This window comes from Bidens hawaiensis, unplaced genomic scaffold (genome assembly GCF_021521415.1).
Source record: "Bidens hawaiensis isolate Kalapana, Puna unplaced genomic scaffold, B.hawaiensis_p1.1 tig00014593_1, whole genome shotgun sequence".
In the NCBI taxonomy this organism is placed as follows: domain Eukaryota; kingdom Viridiplantae; phylum Streptophyta; class Magnoliopsida; order Asterales; family Asteraceae; genus Bidens; species Bidens hawaiensis.
Window position 1 is genome coordinate 596,724 of NW_027492272.1, and position 23,620 is coordinate 620,343.

A 23,620-nucleotide genomic window follows, 5' to 3' on the forward strand; every position below is an offset into this window, starting at 1 on the left:
TCGAATTGTTTAGTATTATACAGGTACCAAGGGAAGAAAATGCCGGGGCAGATGCTCTAGCAAATTTAGCCTCATCTCTGAAAATTCCAGAAGACACAAAGATTCCAATCATTCATGTTCTCTCGCCAGCAATAGGAGAACAAGAAGTTGGAGAAATAACAAATGACAAGGAGATTGTACTTTGGGATCCATTATCCTCGAATAATCAAGAATCATGGATCCTCCTAATCAAGAAGTACATTCAAACTGGAGAGATTCCAACTACTGAGAATCCGAAATCCTTCAAACTAAAGATATCACAATACATTCTATTACTTGATATGCTATACAGGAAATCTCTTGCAGGACCATACTTGAGATGCATCGAGGATCCTGAGATCCAAGAAGTACTCAAGGACTTCCACGAAGGAGATTGCGGCAACCACACAGGTGGAAAAGCATTATTTTCCAGGATACTTAAGACCGGATACTTCTGGCCGACAATGAAGAAAGATGCGACGGAGTATGCAAGGAAATGTTATGCTTGTCAAAGACATGCTAACATCCTTCATCAGCCAGCTTAACCTATGTATCCTATATCCTCTTCATGGCCTTTCATGAAGTGGGGCATGGACATTATAGGCAAGCTACCAAAGGCACTAGGCGGAAAGTTCTTTATGCTTGATATGACTGACTACTTCTCCAAATGGATTAAGGCAAAAGCATTCGTACAAGTCCGAGAAAGGGAAGTTATATCTTTTATTAAACGAAATACTATAACTAGATTTGGTATCCCTTCTGAAATTGTTTGTGATAATGGTTCCCAGTTTATCGGGAAAAGAGCCACTAACTTTTGTGACAGTTGGGGCATCAAGATGATTACTTCCACACCGGTTCATCCTCAAGCCAATGGTCAAGCGGAGTCATGCAACAAGATTATCATCAACAACTTGAAGAATAAACTAGGATCCAAGAATGGCAAGTGGGCTGAGGAACTTCCTTACGTTCTTTGGGCAGATAGGACAACACCAAAGAATGCAACAGGTCAAACACCTTTCTCATTGGTGTTTGGCTTAGAGGCTGTAATCCCTACAGAGATGGTGGTTCCTACGGCCAGAACGAGCATCCGTGATCCTGGGGTCAATAAAGAAATCCTTCTTGAAGACCTGGATACTATTGAAGAACTCAAAGATCTAGACAAGATCAGAATGGCAGCATATCAACAAAGGGTAGCTGGTGCATACAACAAAAATATAAGGATCAGAAGATTTCAAGAAGGAGATTTAGTTTTGAGGAAAGCCTTCCAAAACACAACCAATCCAGCTGATGGGAAGCTAGCACCCAAGTGGGAAGGTCCTTATCTGATCGAGTCAGAAGCAGGAAAGGGGGCATATCATTTGCTCACTATGGAAGGCAACAGGCTACCAAGAGCATGGAATGCTATCCACCTCAAGAAGTACTTTTTCTGATCAGGATAAGATATTTTCTGAGGATCAAATATCCTTAAAGGATCAAGGATTCTGAAATCGGTAATATCTATCTAATTACTTATTCATTTCAGATTCTTGTTACTTTAAGATCATATATTCTTAACGTTTGTCTTTTCCAAGATTTAAATAACAATGCAGATTTCGATAAGATATTGAAAGACTAAGAGGTTGGACACCTCTCCATCGCATCAAGGTACTATACTATTTCCCTTGGCCTAGCCCACGATTGGATATGATCCCCGATGGTCAAAGGTTTAAAGGTTTTCACCTTTCTTATAAATAGAGTTTCTACACTCTCGCCTGGAGCGCACGCTATCTAACGTATAGTTCGGGGCAGCGGGACCAGTACACGCTTAGTGGCTGACAATTTCGTTTTCTTCGGCTATATGGAGGATCCTACGATTTATGGTAGACGTTAACGTTTTCACGTTATCTCAAGACAAAGGTTTCTAACATTTTCATGTAAGCTAAGATTTTGGCGTTTTCACGTCACTCACGTTTGGGCTAAATCCCGGTTTGGGCGAGTCCCCAGTTGACATCTTTATCCTTGGGCCAGTCCCCAGTTTGGGCTTGTTCCCAGTTTTTGGGTTTGTCCCCAGTTTAACACCAGTTTGGGCTTGTCCCCAGTTCACGGGCTTGTCCCTAGATTACACGGGCTTGTCCCCAGATTACACGGGCTTGTCCCCAGATTACACGGGCTTGTCCCCAGTTGCAGGGCTTGTCCCCGGTTTATTGGGTTTAATCCCAGATAATATCATAAGTTATTTGCATCAGGTATCATAAATTAGATTCTGAGGATCACCGAAGGATCAATACTTATGGATTCAAAATCCTTTAATTCAGTTTTATAAGGATTGCAAAAGGATCAATACTTATGGTAACTTAGGTATAACTAGACCTTACGGTATGATTTCTGTTTATCGGTTTACACTTATTTGATTTCAGTTTATATCTTCATAGTTATAAGGATTCATTATTCTCAATCTATTTTTATAAGGATTTAAGATCCTGATTTATTTTTGCAAGGATATTTTATCCTAAAAACTTTTTACTAAAGAATATTTCTCAAAACTTTCAACAAGTCTAAAGCTATATCAGACAAACTTTCAAAATAATAGACAATCAACAGATAGTTAAAAGATACTATTTATTAAACTTACTTGCAATTACCAAAAATCTTAACCCGGATTTCACCATTCGAAAGATGGACCATCTACCCGGGTTAAACAAGTATTACTAGTTGTTCATGATTTGCAGGAAGAATAGAGGTTTCGGATATATAGCTTGAAGGGAAGTTATCAAGGAAACTCTCTCTATATATATATGATAATTATATCTAGCTTGTCAAATCTCATATGTTTTTGCAGGAAGTCTGAATTCAAAGGCAAAATGACAGCTGCGATATTATCACAACCGCCATTTTGGGGGCAATTGTTAGGGCACGGAAATTTGACACTGTGGATACGTTATCCTGACATATGTTCTTGGATCAGTTATCCTTAGACAGATCCTGTCAGGATCAGTGGTCCTCAGTACTTGGTATATTAACAATTGTTTCTTGTGTGTAGGTTGTTATTTAATAAGTATAACGGCGTCAAGACTTATTCCACCGGATATCTCGCTATTGGACTTGTCAAACACGTGGTCAAAGTCGTGGATGAAGATAGTGGGAAGGTGGCGGATTTATAGGATTTCTTGTTGTGTCACAAATAACTGAGTACTGAGGATATGTTATTCTTGAAGACGTGTCTGGATCAATTATCCTTCTGAAGAGTTCCAGAGCTATGTCAGGATCATGGATCCTCAGTATTTGGTGTTATTAACGGTTGTTTCTTATATGAAGGTTGATATTTATCAAGTGCAACGGCTCCAAGACGTGGTCTACCTAATATTATGCTACAAGGCACCTCCAGCACGTGGTCAAAAGTGAAGACTAAGCTAGTGGGAGTAGTGCCATAAAAATAGGAGTTAGTTAGCTTTTATTTTTATATATATTGAGATTATGATCAAAGTTAGGTCACTTGTTCACATTCATTCACTGCTTACACTCGAAAATACTCTGTCAAGAACTCTCTCTAGCAGTTCATACACACATACACACACTTAGATATTCTTTATAATCTTTGATCATATCTCCACAACACTTGTAACCACCCTTTTTGTCATTAATAAAGTTGACGGTGATAGTTTTCACCGTCCGGGGGTTTTTTGTGCCGGAGATTATCATAATCACGTACCAATCTGACCAAAGATTACGTTGTTAATATTTGACCGAAGCAATTCGACCAAAGATTACGTTGTTAATTTTTGACATTCACTGTTATCGTATTAGCACTATACCTCACTTGACAGATTTGGATACATTATCCTTAGCTGATTTTTATCCAAAACAACTCCCAACTTTTAACATATTTTCTTTTGGCACTCCCGGAGTAACGAGACACTAACTACGTTAGTGTTTTGGGTAAAAATGTCATTTTTCAAAGTTTAAGGGATAAATTAAAATTTTGTATTATTATATGTCCACCCTCTATCTCCACCGAACCACCACCCATCTTCTATGTCGAAAACCACCAACCATCGCCGCCGCTAACAGCCACCAACCATCACTGCCACTTACAAACATTAATCACCCCTCTTATTTAGTGTTTGCAATCGAGTCGGTAACAAACCATATAGAAAACATTCCGAATTGATCCCGCCCCAATGATCTTTCTGGTTCATCAACATCAACCCACCTACAACAATTTTCCTCCCTTATATCCTTGAAAACCACTTGCACCCCATCTCAGATTAACAAATAAACGGCATCAATTTATGAATCACTTTAACTCAAATAGAAAAGGGTATTAACAAACTACAGATCGGCCGGTCAATTACAAATTACAGTGGTTAGAGTTTCAGGCGGGGTTTTCGGTCGCTTCCACGGTCGCCGGAGGTGTTTGTATATTTCTAATCTGTTTCAAGGTCCTCTTTTGGTGTTTGAATGGATCATGTGACATTCATTGTCGTATAATGAAAATCCGGGTACGACAACGATGAGGTGGCGGAACCCTAGTCGTCGCCAACCTCTCCCTCGCCTACATCTACCCCTGCCGTTGTACTTCTACAAATCACCATGGTCTCAACTTTGCGTTGTTACAGGATTTCATCGAGGAACATGGATGAAATATGAGTCCGGCGCCGGAAAATATGGCGGACCGTCCCCAGAATACATGGCAGACTGTCTATTTCTCTCTCATCAGCTCTCTCTCTCTCTCTCTCTCTCTCCCTCCCTCCCTCCCTCTCTCTGTTATGTTATATGGTTAGAGATTTAAGTTTAAGCAAGTTAAATTTCATTTTCACCCCTACACTAATGTGAATGACATATTTTGTCCAAAACACTAACGAGATTAGTGTTCTGTTAGACGGGGAGTAGTATAGGAAAATAGGGTGTAAGTTGGGAGTGGTGGGTAACAAATCGAAAGTTGGAAGTGTTATCTACCAATGGGTCAAAGTTGAGAGTATTAAAAACCAATATCCCTTATATATATTATATATAGATATTAGGGCTGTTCAAAACCGGATATCCGAACCTTTCGGATAGTGAAAAACACTATCCGAATCCAAATCCGAAACTTCGGCGGATATCCGAAGTTTTGGATATCCGTTCGGATAGTGAACCGGATATCCGAAATTGTTAAAAATCAACAATCAAAATTGACCATCATCATTACTTCCAAATCAAAAGATAAAAATCATCACAGCCTATAATCAAAGTCCATTCCATATCATTACTTGAATAATTGTTCTTTCAAAGTCGTATTAGTTGATGTTGTATAACTCTCAGATTACCAAACACTTGCAACAATTTCTGAAAACTCTTCAAAATTGATTACTTATTATGGGAGTAGGGTTTAAAGAGGCACGAGAAGGTCGGAATGATGATTCTGATTTTGGTATTACGAGAAGGTCGGGATGATGATACCAAATACATGAAGGTATTGGCGGCGAGAAGCGACGGGGCTGCTGCCTGGTGAATGGTGATGGTGTAGGCGGTATTGAGTTAAGGAGGTGGTGGTCGGTGATGTTAATCGACGGTGAGAAAGGGAGACAGGAAACAGATTCAGATCTAGAATTATTAAATTATCCTAAAACCTTTATAAGCTGTATTATTATATCATATAATACATTATATAATTTTTAGTTTCTCCGGATTTTCGGATAATTCGGATTCGGATTCGGATTCGGATACTTTTGAACACCCCTAATAGATATAGATTCTTTTTTAAGGATTAGAGTCATTCTGTGCATTTCTATTCGTATGGTATCATGATAACAAAGTAGAGTCAAATCATGCAAAGAAAGTTTGTTTCAATTTGTGCACTAATCCTCACAATATTACACTTTATTTATAGCTTTTAGTTAAAGTCATTCCAAATCGATTGTAATGCATCGTTGAGACAAACTTGAAATTTTGCTTTTCACTTGCCGCATTTTTTGCAAAACTGTGACATCACATGAGATATCGTTGCAAATATGCATCATCACGAGTGTATTTGACCTCCGGATACAACTTAGAAGCTTCTTCTCCCTCTTCGCCGATTTCAAAATTCATCAAACAACCTTCATAGTAAATATGATAAATACGTGCAAATGCTCCTTGAAGAACATCGTCCTCATCTACAAAACATATTCGTAAATCCGTTTTGTATCAATTTTTCACTTTACGAACATCAAAATCACAATAACCTAAAAATAATCTATGGTGTAGCATGATATTAGAACTTGAAAGAAAAACGTTACTTAATGCAACCCCCCCCCCCCCCCCAAAAAAAAATTAAGAGAAAGAAAAAAAGATCTCTTCGTCCATTTTTTGGGGGAGAATAATATGTGCATTTGTGGTACCATCCTATGGAGTTAAGGGTAGACATGCAGAAAAAATAGGTCTGGAACCGGTTAACCAAAACCGAACCACTCGATATTTTCACAATAAAACCGGTTTTTTGCTTAGAACCGGTTGTTAACCGGTTTATAAACCGACCCGAACCGGTTTTGATCGGTTTGACAAGTTCTACACTTAAACCGGTTTAGGTCAAACCAGTTTTTACCATGCAAAACCCAAACCGGTTCGGTTTGGGGAAAAATGGTTGTATACACCTCTAGTTAAGGGCAATAAATCCAGTCACATTCAAGATTATGTGCCCATTTAAAAAAAATAAGTATTTTAACCGTCTTCAATGCATTAATGAGTTGTACATAATGTGTTTTAACGACTTAAACATTACGTTTACTTTAGTTTCAAATGATTTTAGATGTGGTAATTTGTTAAAATAAGAAATATAGGTAATCTTTTGATTTGAAAAACATTCCTTTATACATGTTTTACATCATTTCTATTTCTTTTATATAATACTTTCATTTATATTACTTCTTTTACTAGCAAAGTAATATTTATTAATTATTACAAATTGATTAAAATTTTTGTAAATCATTTCATTTGGTATGAAAAGTAATTTAATTATAAAAAATAAATGTTTATTGATGAATATTGTGTAAGCACAATTAATCATGAATCCCTTACATAGGACAACATCTTTTGTTTTGCTGTTACTTCAGTTACACTAACCTTTCATGGAAGCAAGAAAGTCTGCAGCAGATAAGTGAACTTTCTCAAGTGTTTTAGCGGTAAGTTTCTCCCATTTATCAACCAACTGGTTTTGGGTAAGAATGTTCTCTTCGGGTCGAAGATACAACGTCTTGTTCAACATGCGTGGATCATCTACTGTCTTGATTGTGTATGTTGCAACATCGTCTTCATCAAGAAAAACAACTACAAACATTTTGAAGAAATTAAATAGCATAATTAATTTTGAAAGTCATATTGCCCTGCACAATACAGACATGAGTGGAAGTTTTTTGAACTAGTAGGTGGTTTATAATTTAGCTAAGTTCTTTTAGGCGTGTTTTGAAAGTTTTTGTATTCGTTAGCATTTCACTGACAATTTTTTTGGTACTCGCTAGTGTCAAAGCGGATAATATTATAGTGTGGTGGTAGCTGGGCTGTTACAGATCATATCAGAGCCAGGGCCGGACCGGTGGTGATAAGCTAGCAAACTCTATGAAGTTCTTTTTTTCATCAAACTATACCCATCGTCTAAAGTTATTCACCAAACTCTATGGAGTTCGTTTACCACCAAGCAAACTTGATGATGAGTTCAATTCCAGGAATAGTAATACATTAACTTTCAAAAACCTCATGGAAATAATAAGTTGAATCCTAAACCATGTACCAATCCAAAACATTCCAAAAAAATAACTTTGTCATACCCTTACGATTTCCATCACCATAAATAGACACTCGGTCCCTTGGAGGCATGAGCGAGCCTGCTAATTGTGAAAGATTGCCGGCGAAATAACCACCTAAACAGTTTGCAGAAATATAGGTGTATGGAATTTTAGCATTTTCAATGGCTTTTCCTATGATCATCTTGTCCCCGAACGTCTCCTTTCCAGCTTCGAGCGCGTTTCCCATTCGTTAAGGATCAATCCCAAACTCTGAAGGCAAGAACCGCTATTTCGAAAAAACAATATATTATGAAAAGATTCATATTAATTGAATTGAACCGATATATAAACCCAAAGGTCAAATTAATGATAATTAATTAATTAAGAGTAAAAAATTTTGGACTCAATACCTCGGGGTGACCGTGCTCAATACCTATAAAAATTTTCGGACAAAAAATCGTGTAAATTTACCCTACTAAACGAAAAAACGGCAGTGACCAGGGTCGCCTTCGCCCTTGGTAATTATTACCTTGATGTTTCCGGCTTCTTTGATGGCATCAACAAGCTTAAGTTGAAGGAGGATATTATGTGACCGAAACTGAACCCCTGACATGGTGCATATTACGACATCAACTTGTTTAACTGCATCCACGAGACTCTGATGATCAGAAAACGAACCCTCAACCAACCGAGCTCCCTGTTCCTTAAACGACAACAACATTTGAATCTTTTCGATATCAAAACCAATCTCTCGACGCATAAGGATGTACGTCGGGTGGCCTTGAGCTAAACTAGCCGTGACAATCCTCTTGCCAATATACCCTGTGCCACCCACTACTAGAATCTTGCTCTTTGACATTCTTAAATTTTGTTGGTTTTTTCAGGGTTTACATACTGAATTATTGATCACCAATATATTGGAATAAGATATATAACTTGGAACCAGTGACGTTAGCATGGCTGATGTTATTATCACGTGCTAAATTTCTAAGTCTATTTGTGTTTGATGGTTTTTCTGAAACAAAGAAAAGGAACCATGTGGTTATGTTTGTACGAATCACTTATTTCTCCATGTAAAGTTCTTTTCAACTTTAACTGAACACATTATAATTAACAAATTTGTATCTTTTGTTAATGCACAGGAATATGCACCTAATGACTTGGTTAAAAGTAGGGATGGCAACGGGGCGGTTTCGGGGCGGGGAATGCCAATCCCATACCCGCCCCGGTTTATAAAACCCATTACCAAAACCGTCTAAAAACCCGCGGGGACTAAACGGGGAATCCCCATCGGGGATTCGGGGAAAACCGCGGGTATTCGGGGAACCCGTCTAGCATAAATGGTTTTTAAACGGGCTAAATTCCCCGTGGGGATCCCCATTTAACCGTCGGGTTCACCGTTTAAAACCCGATTGTAAGAAAATGATACAAAATTACAATACAATTTTAATACACAAAAAGTTCAATATCCAAACATATTACACATACAAAAGACATTATTAATACATAAAAATGTTTATTTCTCCCATCACAACGGAAATTAACTTCATGATTGATCCTTCTTACACGTCCATACCGCACCCATTCAACCATTCAAACACTTGTCACGCCGGATTGCTATGATAATCAAACATTAACATATTAATTGGAAACTATATAAGAATCAATGTTAAACCATATTAAAATGTAAACGATAAACCATATATATATGTATTACCTCAATACCATCGTCACAATCATATTCAATAGTTTGGCAATATGCCTCGGATTCTTCTGAACAAGTTGCTATATTCATATCACAAAAGTCAAAAGTTTATACAGTTATTGCTATCGGCTTGTGAGTTATCACCCGGAGATGTTTGTGGTTGTTGTGTGTGTCCTTCCATAAATCCTACGAATAATTATGGAATAATTATGAAAATGAAAATGTTCTTAGCATCGCAATCAAAACACAAAGCATGCTTCACAACAGTCAATGCACTTAATACAATACACTTATACACAAGCATGCTTCACAACAGTCAATGCACTTAATACAATACACAAGCATGCTTCACAACAGTCAATGCACTTAATACAATACACAAAGCATAACTTACAACCGTCAATGATCTAATAGAATGAACAATGAGTTAGTGAGTGTTGACCTCAGTTAACAAATAACTATATATGTATTCAGTTCAAGAATCTTGTTAACTAAATCTATCAAACAAAGTTTGAATCTATCAAAACTAAATCTATCAAAAATAGATTGAATCTATCAAACTAAATCTATCAAACAAAGTTTGAATCTATCAAAAACAGAAACTAAATATATCAAAATAGATTTTGAAACCACTACTCACTGGGCTGTGGAGATGCGCGGCGGTGGCGAGTCAGGCGAGTCCGGCGAGATGCGCGGCGGCGACTGCAGAATGGGGAACGGGCTGTGCCTACTCACTGCAGAATGGCGAGTCCGGCGACTGCAGAATGGGGAACGGCGACTGCAGAATGGCGAGTCGGGCTGTGAGATCAGAGATGCGCGGCGGCGTGCGGGCGGGAGGTTGTTCTAGGGTTAGGGTAAATGGCCAAATGGGAAAGTAGGAAACTGGTTTTAAACGGGTATACGGGAAAATGGGTTAGGCAGCCTTATTGGGAAAATAAATAATAAATAATATATTATATATAAATATAAAAATTATATTTAATTAAACGGGTTTTAAACGGGTATACGGGGCGGGTATACGGGGCGGGTATACGGGGCGGGTACCCGCCCCGAACCCGATTAACTTAAACGGGGAAACCCCGAACCCGGACCCGTCCCCGATTAAGTGTCCCCGAACCCGCCCCGTTCGGGGCGGGTTTCGGTTTTCCCCATCGGGTTTGGTTTTTTTTGCCATCCCTAGTTAAAAGATAACTTGTTTTAGCCAAAGTTTAAAGAGTTGTGTATATATCCGACATATCAAAACTAATTTTAACGCAAGTTTTAAATCGATTTCACCCAAAATTTCGTATAGTTAACGTAAATAATTCAACGATTGGTTTGTGCAGTCAACAAATTAATATAATTAAAATTTTCGTGTTTTCATTTTCAAAATTGCATAAACTTTGTATTGTTGTCCAGATCAGTAAGTAAAGTCAAAAGTTAAATATGAATAATCACATGTTTATAAATTTGAAGACACCAACTTAATCTTAGTTATACTAAAAGCAGTTGATGTCCATACTTTTTTTTGTAAGAGCTCATAATATTGTTCACATAAAAACACCAAAGCCAAACAAAGTGTAACCCCACCTGCAGCATTATTTTAGGTATAGTCTAGATCGAGCCCAGTGCTCATTAACAATTGTCGGAAACCAATTGATGGCTTGAGTCATTCAAACGTGTATGAGATAAAAACCAATGGATGAATTTAAACTTGTTATTTCTAATTTTAGTATATGTCATTTCCAGCCATATAGTTTAAATTTTTAGTTGTAACTTAGTTAGAGATAATTAGTCGCATAATAACAACTATAATCGTTAAAGTATATTGTGTGTTTTCTTAACAATTATGTTTATCTAACGTTTTCAATGACATAATCGTTAGAAGAAATAAATCTAGACTTTTTATATATATTAAATAAGTATGCTTTTATGTAACTGTAGTAAGGGTACTCGGGGCAATCCATCGGATATCCGGGTTTGTCATCACCAAATCGGCCAATCAGGTACCATCCTACCAATTTTCCAAACCCAATCTCCATTTCATTTCGGGTTCATGAAACAGAAGCATGAGAGAGAAAGTGAGGGACCAAAGAGACTGAAAGAGAATTTATGTGATCAAATAATTTCTTTTATAGTTTCTATTGAAGCATATAATAATAGTATGTTTTTATACATTTGCTTCATCTAGTCTTAAGTAAAAATTTAGTGTTAAACCAATGATACTTAAACACCCTCCATAGGAATTGTTCGCCTGTAGGAGTTAACGCCTCTAATTTAGGCCTTTTAAACTAGCCCAAAAGAGGCTACCAAGTGTTTGGGCATTGTGTCCCATCAATACGAAAATAGATTTCAGTATCGGAAAAGGCGACTTGCATGTTTGTAGTTATTTTATAAACTGATCTTTTATTTATGAGGAAATAAATTTTGACGCGATATGTTTTCACTTGACCCTTCTAACATGACCTATTTTTTGGTCCCCACTAACAAAAATTTATGGATCCATCACTACTTTAATTCTTTAAATATGCCAGCCATACACAATCAATTAATTAAACAAATCAACCCAAAATAAGTGTATCCACCTTTTTACCAGATGAGTTATTTTCATTATATGTGTCATATAGGGGTGTTCAGAATTTGATTCGAATTCGAAGCATTCGAAATTCGCTTTGATTTGAATTTGATTATTAAGATTCGAATTCGTTTTTTAAAAATTCGAATTCGATTCGTATTCGAGTATATTAATCGAATACAAATTGAATATGAATTTATGATTTATTATTCAATTTGATTCGAAATTCGAATTCAAATTAATATATATATGTGTGTGTGTGCGCGCGCGCGCGCATGTGTGTGTAATTTTTTTGTTTGGGCCAAATCCATAAATAATAAATGTTAATTACAAATTATTAAACCCAATAGCATACACCACAATCTTTTATCCCACGGTATTTGTATTTTAATTTTAAACTTATTATCACATGGTATTGGAAAAACTTTAAACTAATATTTTGTGTTTTATAATTATGATTTTGGTTTTTGAAAATTTTAACATATGTTAACTTGAATCAAATTGAATTTATTCGAATTCGGTTCGTATTCAATTCGAATTCTAGTTTCAAATACGAATCGAATCGAATTTCGAATATGGAATATAATACGAATACGATTCGAATAGAATAATTCAAATTTTAATCGAATATGAATACGAGTACGAATAGTTGAGGCCATTTTCTTTTCTGTATGCGTATAGCGCTAGAGAATATACATGAATTATAGAATATGAATGATATGCCGTGATAATGAATATGAAGCAATCATCGTTAGCTTGTGGCTCATCATTGAGTTGTTAATTCTAAAAGAAATCTACTTTCAAAATCTCATAATACGTAACTCTTATTTAAGACGGATGCCCTATAAATCTGAAGGCCTAAAGCCATTGTCTCATTTAGCTTACCCACAAGACGGTCTGGTTCACTGTCCTTGACTTGTCCTTTTTTATTTTCTTTATTTTCTTCTTTTTTTTTTTTGATAAAAATCGCCACGCTGGCTACCTATCAACACCACGTTAATGTGTAAAATAATTAATAAATATAGTCAAGAAGGAAAACATATGATGGTAGTTGCATGGAAGTGTCCATAGCTTCGGTACTAGCAACGGAAAATTAATTGACGCACCGACCACGTCACGCACCATTAATTCTTTCAAGGCCCACACCGGATGTCGACACCTATACCTACCTCACGTTCATTTTTACTTATTTTATCCCTTATTATTATTATCTCTTTACAGTTTAAACACTTTTAAAAATATTTTAAAATTAAAATAGAAAATTGGATTTTAATAATCCCAACTTTACGCAGTTGGCCGATAATAATCATAACTTTGAAAATAGCCGTCACTGGTTCCAACTTTCATGCTATTTGTTTTCATTGGACCACCGTTAAAAAAAATTTAACGACGTTAAGTTTTTTTCCAAGTTTTAAATTGATGTTTTAGGGCTTTTGATCGGAATGAGAATACGAATCGATTGATGTAAAACTTAACTCGAAACAACGCTTCATATAACTTGATTTTTGTTAATTAATAGCTTAAACACCGGAATTGAAGCATCCGTTAGTCGTTTGGACCACTGTTTGGAGGTAAGTTTTACATCAATCGACTCGTATACTCATTCTGATCAAAAGCCCTAAAATATCAGTTTGAAATTTGAAAAAAACTTAACGTCGTTAAATTTTTTTAACGGAGGTCCAATGAAAACAAATAGTGTGAAAGTTAGGACCAGTGACAGCTATATTCAAAGTGAGGATTATTATCGGCCAATTGCATAAAGTTGGGATTATTAAAATCCAATTTTCCAATTAAAATTACAATGACAAGAATTTAAGGACGGCTTTTTTACTCGGCTGAGTCCAAAGAAAAACGTACTGACTAAGAAAACATATAAATATCAATTGAGCTGGTAGATTATACAAATTTGCATCGAAATCATTTGAAAGGTTGTATGGTAACCATATGCGAGCCTCGAACGCTGTTTAGTGTATGATATTAGTTTGTAAACTCGTTTTTTTTCTATTGAAGTCCAATAATGACAACATAATAAAGGCCAATAATAGTGATAGTAAAGTTGTTTAACTACCTACCTAATGTGTATAACATACTAGGGTCCCTTTATTTTTTACTTACGATTGGGTATCCGAAATCTAGAGTACGACCATGACACAGTTAGTCACCAATGTTTTCAGGATATGGCCAACAGTTGCTAGATTGTTTAGGTTTAGCTTTTTTTTCTTGAAAGACAAATCTTATTTAACAAAAAAGAGCGGATCTAGCTAGAAGCTAGAAACCGGAAAGTTAAAAAGAATATTACAATCAACCAGGGCAAGGAAATAGATAACAGAAAATTCAAACATGCAAAAACAACACCATTTCCTTCGTTCCATATCTTTGAATTTTAGTATTTTGCTCTTGATCTATTTCACTCATATATCTGACTATACTATTAAAACAAAACATATTATTCACATAGCATCATATTAGCTTTTTCATATAGGATACCACACAATCTATTACTATTTATAATATAATATTTCCATCAAATTATATATATATATATTAATTGTGAAACTTTTGGTACTCACATTTTAGTACTGTGCTAGGCTTACAACTTTTCCTGCATTGTGTACAATCATCTAAGGCATTGCTTTCACGGTTATGTAAATTGTAAGAGCATTTCCCTTATGTAAATTGTAAGGTTTCGTATCCTCGTCATCTCTAATCTGTTCAACTAGGTTGTTTTGTGTGTCGATTTTTGCATCAATTCCATCAGTCATGGTAAAGGTATTATCGTCGATTATGATTATATTGTCTCTGTTATTAGTTTGTTCAACAAGGAAGCTGATTATTTGCTCAATTTGATAGATGAAACTAACATTATGAGTTTTGACTGATTTTAGCTTTCATTTTTTATGCACATGATATAATGCTCCAACTAAAACCACTTTGGTTGCTGCCTATCCAACTGCTCCATGGTTTTTCTGTTTAGCTTTGATAGACAATTCTTTAATGTTTGCCATTTTTCATTTGCAGGTTTTTCTTTCATGGGCCATCATCGGTAACAGCTACTAACTTTACAATTATGCCTATTTTTCATTTTTATTGTGTGATCAAAAGTGCATAGCCCATTTACTTTACATGCATAGGTTTTGTTAAAGGTTACAACTGGGCGAGTTGGGCTACAGGCCAGGCTACGGGTCAGGACTGGGCGGGTTCGTGGGCTATGGTTCGGGTATAACATTTACACTTTGTTGAAATTTTAGTTTGTTACACATTTTGAAACGAATTCGGGTTCCGGTTCTCTGTCCTTCAAAATAAAGATGACATATTAAGGCAACTTTTGGTTTTTGCTTCGCAGCAGGGAATGTTTAGGTTACTCAAGAATCATGAAGCAATTTCTTCAAAGAAATTAACTTAATTCTCAAATTTTACATAAGTCAGTCAAAGAATAACAAAGGGAGAGGATTGATGATATCGATATGGGTGTGGGCTCAAATGAAGGGGAACAATGCTCATAGTGCTTTGAGGTTAGGAGTTCAAATATGGATCACAAGGTTAAAAAGATGGAATGTTTGAATTTTTAGTCAACGTTGGCACTTAACCAAAATAGAAGGTTTGTTGTAAAAAAAAAGTTCTTTTGACTTAATTATATACAAACACAAACCATGATTTCAAATTTGTTAATTGGTTTCTGTTATAAACATTGAAATTTGAAGTTGAGGACTAAAAGTGCGTGGCCCCAACCTAACTGGAAAAAAAATTGCGTCAAAGGATTAGATAGTGCAGAGTTAACGCAGTTGTCTCATTATAAAGCGAATGACTGTATGAACACATCTGTCGCAGACAAAACATGGCCCCAACTCGGCCCGCGGCAACGCGCGGGTTCGATTGCTAGTTCATTATTAATTAAATTCAATAATCATTTAATTGACCTTTATTATTCAATTTCCTAAAATAGTATTTCTTTTTGCAATTTTATTCTCTTTTTTTTTACTAGATTCAAAGTTAAAATATGTAGCTAACATTCTTAATTATAATAATTAACTAATATTTTATTTAAATAGAAAACAATAAACAAAAGAATATTTTAAATACATAACATTAAAATTGTTGAAAATTTTCGAACATTACATCAAGATTTCCAAGAGTGTATGGTAAATATTAAAACAAATATATAATATTTCAAATTTTTAGATGATTTCTTATTTTATTTTCTGTATATATTATTCATGATCTTGTTGACTTGTTTTTTAAATCAAGTATTAAGTTATTTTTTGTATTTAAAATAAAGTTTGTCACCAGTTAATTTTTAAGTTTGTTAAATACATGGGGAATCGAATTCAAGATAACGTTTTCAAGTAGTGGATTTTCTGATTTCAAAGGTTTCTCTAGTTTTTAAGTTTTGCAAAGTAATATAGATATTTGGAGATGTAATCTACATATACTATTAAAACAATTGAGAATGAGTCCACATGGCCCTTTCCTATTAGTTTATTTCCTATGTTTCCAATTTTATCAATCACTTCTCTAATTTTTTTGACAATAAAATAAATCAAAAACAAAATTAATTACTCCAAAACTCATTACTATTAATATCTATTAATTGTGTTATGGATTATATTTAAAAATATGCAATATGGAATATTATTGAAATTATTAAATATCATTAAATTATTGACTACGAATTGACTATGAATATTAACCATAATCTACATATACTATTAAAACAATTGAGAATGAGTCCACATGGCCCTTTCCTATTAGTTTATTTCCTATGTTTCCAATTTTATCAATCACTTCTCTAATTTTCTTGACAATAAAATAAATCAAAAACAAAATTAATTACTCCAAAACTCATTACTATTAATATCTATTAATTGTGTTATGGATTATATTTAAAAATATGCAATATGGAATATTATTGAAATTATTAAATATCATTAAATTATTGACTACGAATTGACTATGAATATTAACCATAACCCACCACTATAACATGCCCGGTTTTCACATCCATCATTCGATTCTTTTGCATTCATAATACGGAAACTATTTTAACCTAATTAACCCAAATCAAGTATTCCCTTTTTCACGCCTCCATTATCTTTCACCGATCTCCCTCTTGATTTCATTCGATCCGGAAATCTACTTATATACTATTAAAACAATTGAGATTGAGTCCACATGACCCTTTCCTATTTGTTTATTTCGTATGTTTTCAATTTTATCAATCACTTCTCTAATTTTCTTGACAATAAAATAAATCAAAAACAAAATCAATTACTCCAAAACTCATTACTATTAATATCTATTAATTGTGTTATGGATTATATTTAAAAAATATGCAATATGGAATATTATTGAAATTATTGAATATCATTAAATTATTGACTACGAATTGACTATGAATATTAACCATAACCCACCACCACTATACCATACCCGGTTTTCACATCCATCATTCCATTCTTTTGCATTCATAATACGGAAACTATTTTAACCTAATCACCCAAATCAAGTATTCCCTCTTTCACGCCTCCATTATCTTCCACCGATCTCCCTCTTGATTTCATTCAATCCGAAAAATCAACAGTCCACATCCATGTACCTGTTCACCATCAGGAAGTTTAATGTTAGTCATCTCGTCCTATCCATGCCTGTCTTCACCATCGATCAACCTTACTTCGGCTCACTAAACCATCAAGTATTACATTGTATCTACTATTGTTATTTTGTTTGACAACTTTTGGTATGTTCATTGACAAGAAACCATTTATTATTTTTAGGATTTCATAATCTTTTGTTACCGCACACCAGGTGTTAGACCAAATGTTCGTTTGTTTTATTTTGATTAGTATTGTTTAATTGATATTTTATCTATATGATTTAATATAAATATATCATAATTGGGTTTATTTTTAGATGTATTGGAATTGATTTATATCAAAACAACCTAAGAAGTTTTTACGGATTTAAATTTAATTATAATTTAGTTGGTATGATTTATTGGTCTAATGTTTTTCAAAAATCCATAATTTTATGCTCTAAATTTACTATATTTATACCTTCCTTTGTTATGGAACAATCAAAAAATTCAAACTCATTCTATTTATCTATATATACTCTGATCCGCACACACAAATTCTCACACCTTCTCACTACCTTGATCAAAATCTTATTCGTTTCTTTGCAAAGTTTATTTTTTTAATCCCATTTATTTATTTTATTTCTTTTATTTGTTTCGTTCAAAGTATAATTATTCAATGTTTAATCGTTTCTTTAATTTGATTTTTTCTCAAACAGGAAGATGGTACCATCAAACATTACGATGTTGAACCAGTTGGATGTGACTAACAATGATTGTGTCCTCAAGGTTCGTATATTGAAACTATTACGTCTCAAGGACAATAACAAATCCGGAGAAGATTGGTCGATAGAGATGATTTTGCAAGACGAAATGGTATTCTTATAAAAAAAATTTATTCTTATATAAAAAAATTCGCTTAACATAATCCGGTTCTGTTACTTGTATTTCTAATTAAACATTGTAACATTTTGTTTTTAGATTTCATTATAACGTAATATTGAAACGTAATATTGGTCAATTCTATATATATTATGCATTCTTAGAATTTTTAGAATTTTAAATAATTCAAAACTAAAATGTATTTCACTTTGTGGATGGAACCATATATGATTTTTTTTACACGAAACCGGATTCGTGTTATTCATTCAACTATTAAACTTAATTTTATCTTGACCCTCATCAGTTACTAAAACAACTTGCCGTTCAATATACCAATTGGCTTCAACATCACTTTTGCAGATGACGGAGATGTGTTATCAGGTTTTAAATCACTAAAAGAGACTAAGAGAGTGAGCCATAATGTAAAATAATATCTTTTTTAACTAAAATTTTGGTTATTCACATACGTTTCTTCTTCGTATGAATCGATAATTTAAAATTTTAGGTATGGTATGGTTGAATCGTGTGTACATGACTCTTTAGTTTTAATGTATGTTATTTAGAAATTCAACTGGATGGATACATTAGAATGAGACTAGAAGTATACATACTGATTACTCGGTTTAAGAATAAGGATCTTGTCATCACCCGGCTCAATGTATTTTGTGACCAATTTGAATATTTGAATTTGATTATGTAACAACATAATTATTGGTTTGACTTATTATTTTGAAGTTTGAATTTTTTTAACTTCATGTCAGTTACATATATGGATAATTGTTAAAATAGTCAAAATTGTAACTTATTTCGAACTTTATATGCATAAATTCAAATTTAAAAAATTCAAAGATTTTTGTGTTTCTTAATTTGTGTTTCTTATCAAAGTTCCAACTTTATCAACATAGCTTTATAATTTTAAAAATTACAATATTTATTTCTTTCCTAAACTTCGGCCAATCATTAAACCTAAATAATCTATCAAACAGGTTCATGTATATGGTGACTGCATATCTTATTGATTGGGAAGTTAACTTTTAATTACATTTTAGCTAATGAATAAAGTTGGTGTCATAATAACAAAAACAACGTTCTAGAGTTTACATGTCGATCTTTGGTACCTTTTTTAATGTTACTCAATGATTTAACTGCATGTTGAAAACTAGATTTGTTGTTAAAATGGCAGGTTTGTAGTAGAGCTAGGGAGACAATGCTCTTAGCAAACTTTATTATTTTATTTATTTATTTATTTTTATGTTTACAATTTAACCCGTATTAGTGATATAAAATCGATTTTATTAAACATATTTTTTAAGCAGAGCCGTTTCCGAGAATCATTTAAAATTTGGGGGCCTGAAACAAGTTAAAAAACAGGCTCTTAAAATCATGTTATCAATTATGTGATAGATAATTTAACAATTTATCAATTATGGTGCCTTTTAAAATTTTTGTCTCATTGTATGCATTATGCGATTGAGGCTGTCATGCTCCAAATTCGATACTATATTTTATATATTAAGGTTTTTTTTGTCAAATCACTTCTTGGTTTCTTATTAATAGAGTTATCATTCGATACTATATTTTATATATTAAGGTTTTTTTGTCAAATCACTTCTTGGTTTCCTATTAAATAGAGTTTGATAATTCAGTGATGCGGTCTCCTGCAACAACTCGTGTTGCTTCTCTTTATTATGCCACAGATGTTTATGTTATCCCATGTATAATTTTTCTTGACTATACCTTAACATGTATTATGCTAGCTTATATATTGTTATTTGTTTTTATCACATCAATATTGTATTAATAAAAAAAATATTAAAATTTGAATTGATGGACGTATGTTGTGTTTTATCTTAAACGTGTTGGGTCAAATTTAAAACTTTAGCTCAAAAGTGAAAGGGTGAAGTATGTTGATAGTTCACCTAAATTACATATTTAAGGCTAATCATCATTAGTTTATTAGCGAAAAAGATCATGTTTCACAAATTCGAATTGATGAATTTGGGTTTTGTTTCTCTTAAATGGATTAAATTAAATAATTTAGATAAAAAAGACTGCGTCAAATATGTAGATATTCATAATTAACCATGCTGACACATTGGTTGTTTATAAAAAGGTTTTATAAATGGACATAAAAAGTGTGTTATGTCAACCGGTTCACCCGTTTTATCTTGCCCAAAATATGACGCGTTTTCATGTAGCTTTTTGTAGCTATTTACCATAGTTATTAAAAATGTGGCTTAGGCATTATTTTAAAGCGAATAAGCGATGTTTCCCCACTTCCATGACTATAGACGCAATTTTAGGAGATAAATCGTTAGTTGATTTTTTTTTGTTTTTTTATTTAGTTTGATTTTCTCTGATTTCTTTTTTCATTTATCACTTAACCCATTTAAACAATTCACTTAAAAATAATCTGATTAACAAAACTAATACATTTGCTAATAAGAAACATGAAGCTTATAACATTGATCGATTCTCATGTTTTGTAATTTTAACTAATCGAAGATGGTTTAATTTAGTTTAGTTTTGCTAAATCATAAATTGTCAAATTTTTAACTGAAAATGTTCAAATAATTTTTTTTTTTTAAATGTCTTCTTTGAATATGCAACATGCTAAGTTCATTTTTTTTAGTTCATTGTTATATGCTGATTTGTAGATGTATGATGTTTTAATGATTATGCAACATGCAAATTTTATTTTTTTTAGTTCATTGTTTTCATGATTTTGGCACTTTATGTTGAGGATTTGGTATTGGAATATTATGGTATTTGAAGAAAGTGATATTTTTTTCATATAGGTTTCATGTTATTGATACTTTTGTTTTTCTCTTCTTTCAGAAACACATAGTTGATTCGAAGGAAGAGGTAACGCAACACGATCTTCTTGTACATGATATTTGTAATACGACTACAAAAGAAACTTGATTTTGAATCCGTCTCCATCTATGTAAGTATACTTATCGATTTGGTTTGAGTTTTAATAGGTCTTTTTAAAACAATATCGATTTGGTTTGGCTCAAAACGGATCATATTAAAAAGGTAAAGATTTGCTTCGGGTAAAAACAGGTCATTAACACATTCATTTGGTTCGGGTGGAATTGGTATATTTAAAAATGGTTTCGATTTGCTTTAGTTTTAACAAGGGTTTCAGTTTAGTTCTGGTCAACGGGTCATTTTTAAATTGTATTGATTTTGTTCGACTCAAAATGGGTCAATGTAAAAGGCTATTGATTTAGTTGGGTTTTAATGGTCTGTTGTTGATACTGATTCTATATTCTTTTTCTACATTTGAGTTATTAAAAGGTGGATTTCAATATGATGGTAGTGTTATTGCTATTTTGGGCATTAGATTTTTAATGCAGATGTCAAGTTCAGCTTAAAATGTGTATCCCGAGTTCAAACACATGATCTGATTATCATCACTTCTTAATGTTTTGATATTTTGTTTTTTTAATGTGTGGGAAAATCTATGCTCTTAACTATGTTGATTGGAGCATTATTAGAAGCTTCATCATACGAATTTACAACACTAACATGTATTCTTGGGATTATTTACTACACTGATACTAATATTAACTTGATCTTCCAAGAATTATTGAAGGAGCTTCTAAGGGCAAGGGGTGTGGTAGGCTAGGCATGTAAGTCTATTTGTTTGTTTAATATAACTTGTAATTTTTTCATAAGTTAATAGTTGTATTACAAATGGGATTTATAATTCTAGGCATGTAAGTCTGTTTGTGATGACTTTAAAGATTTATATTCATGCGAGTCTGTTTGCAGTGACTTTAAAGATTTATTCATTATTGTTTATCTTCTTATTTTCATATATAGTATTATTAAGTTGATTATTGTAATTGTTTATGTTATTACATTTAATTATTTTGAGTCCGTTATTATATGTTACCATATTTAATTATTTTTGTTGTTTTTTAATGAACATTAATTAAAGTTAATGTCATAGTCTCTATATACTTGAGAGATCCGATGTTTACATATGGTCAACTTTATGTAGTTTTATTAGGAGTGAATAGTAGAGATGGTATTAAAATGCTTATATTATACAAAGAATGTAAAATTACGAATAAAACAACAAACAAGGTTTATAAGGAAATATTTAGTAGTTTATGAATATTATAATTATAACTTTTTATTATGTTTCTAAACATTGTACATTGAATGTTATTTTGGTTTAACTTTATATTTGACAATTTTTTTGTTTAGTACCCGTATTATTACAACTAAATATCATGTTGCCGTCTCAAATAACATATTACAAATTATGTTGTCATTTCAAATTACATGTGTTTATTAGAAGATTTTTATATTTTCACTTGTGTCGTACACGGGTCAATAACCTAGTTTTATTACAAAAAAGTTATATTAACTTGGATGGTTTTTAATAAACATGCACATCTAAATGATATTTTTAATATTATTCAATGGTTTAAAGTTATTAATAGTAGATTTTAAGTGTTAATAACAAGTGATAAAATAATTGTTTCATGAATATTTATTTTGTAATACTTATAATTTGAAAATTCATTACTTACATACCTTATAAAATTTATAATTTTCCAAGGTTAACCTTATAATTATATGTTTAAAAAATATTAATTTTCAATGTTACAAATTATAAGTTTAAATGTTAAATTTACCTAACAAATTTATTATTTTTCACGCCGTGTGTTACATGGCCACTATCCTTATATACGTATATGAGAAAGTCTTTACTTGTAAGTTATAACCATCAAACTTTTACGCCTTTTACGGTTTAAAATCAATACATGTATCACTTTCAACTTTGGTCTTTTATACTTTTCATCTTTTACAATATTTTCATTTTATGTTTTGATCTAAATTTTACAAGTTAACATGCCACAACGTGTGTGCGTCGGCCAACGTCTTTATGCATTTTTTTTCCGTTTAACAACTCTGTTGTAACGTCCGGGTCCTGGATCAACTTAGTTATTATTTTCTATGTATTACCCGCGTGTGTGGTTCAACGTTTTTATACTTACGTGTAGTTTAGTTCGGTTTTTCTTTTTTCATACGAGATTTTCCGGTATTGATGGTCGATAGCGGTAGTGTGACATTGGTACTACTTGGCACGGTTTTCTTTAATGGTTCACGAAAGTTACTCTTCTTGGAAGAGCGGATTGTGACCGAAGACAGTG

General features: G+C 33.1%; 1 pseudogene across 1 annotated transcript; it reads right to left on the reverse strand.

The window, feature by feature from the left end:
• Positions 1-5,825: 5,825 nt before the first annotated feature.
• On the reverse strand, positions 5,826-8,827 carry LOC143547059 (isoflavone reductase homolog; annotated as a pseudogene). The gene is made up of 4 exons (XR_013137705.1): positions 8,266-8,827; positions 7,779-8,022; positions 7,043-7,281; positions 5,826-6,126 (listed from the first exon to the last, which is right to left on the reverse strand). The product of XR_013137705.1 is annotated as an isoflavone reductase homolog (transcript).
• Positions 8,828-23,620: the final 14,793 nt, after the last annotated feature.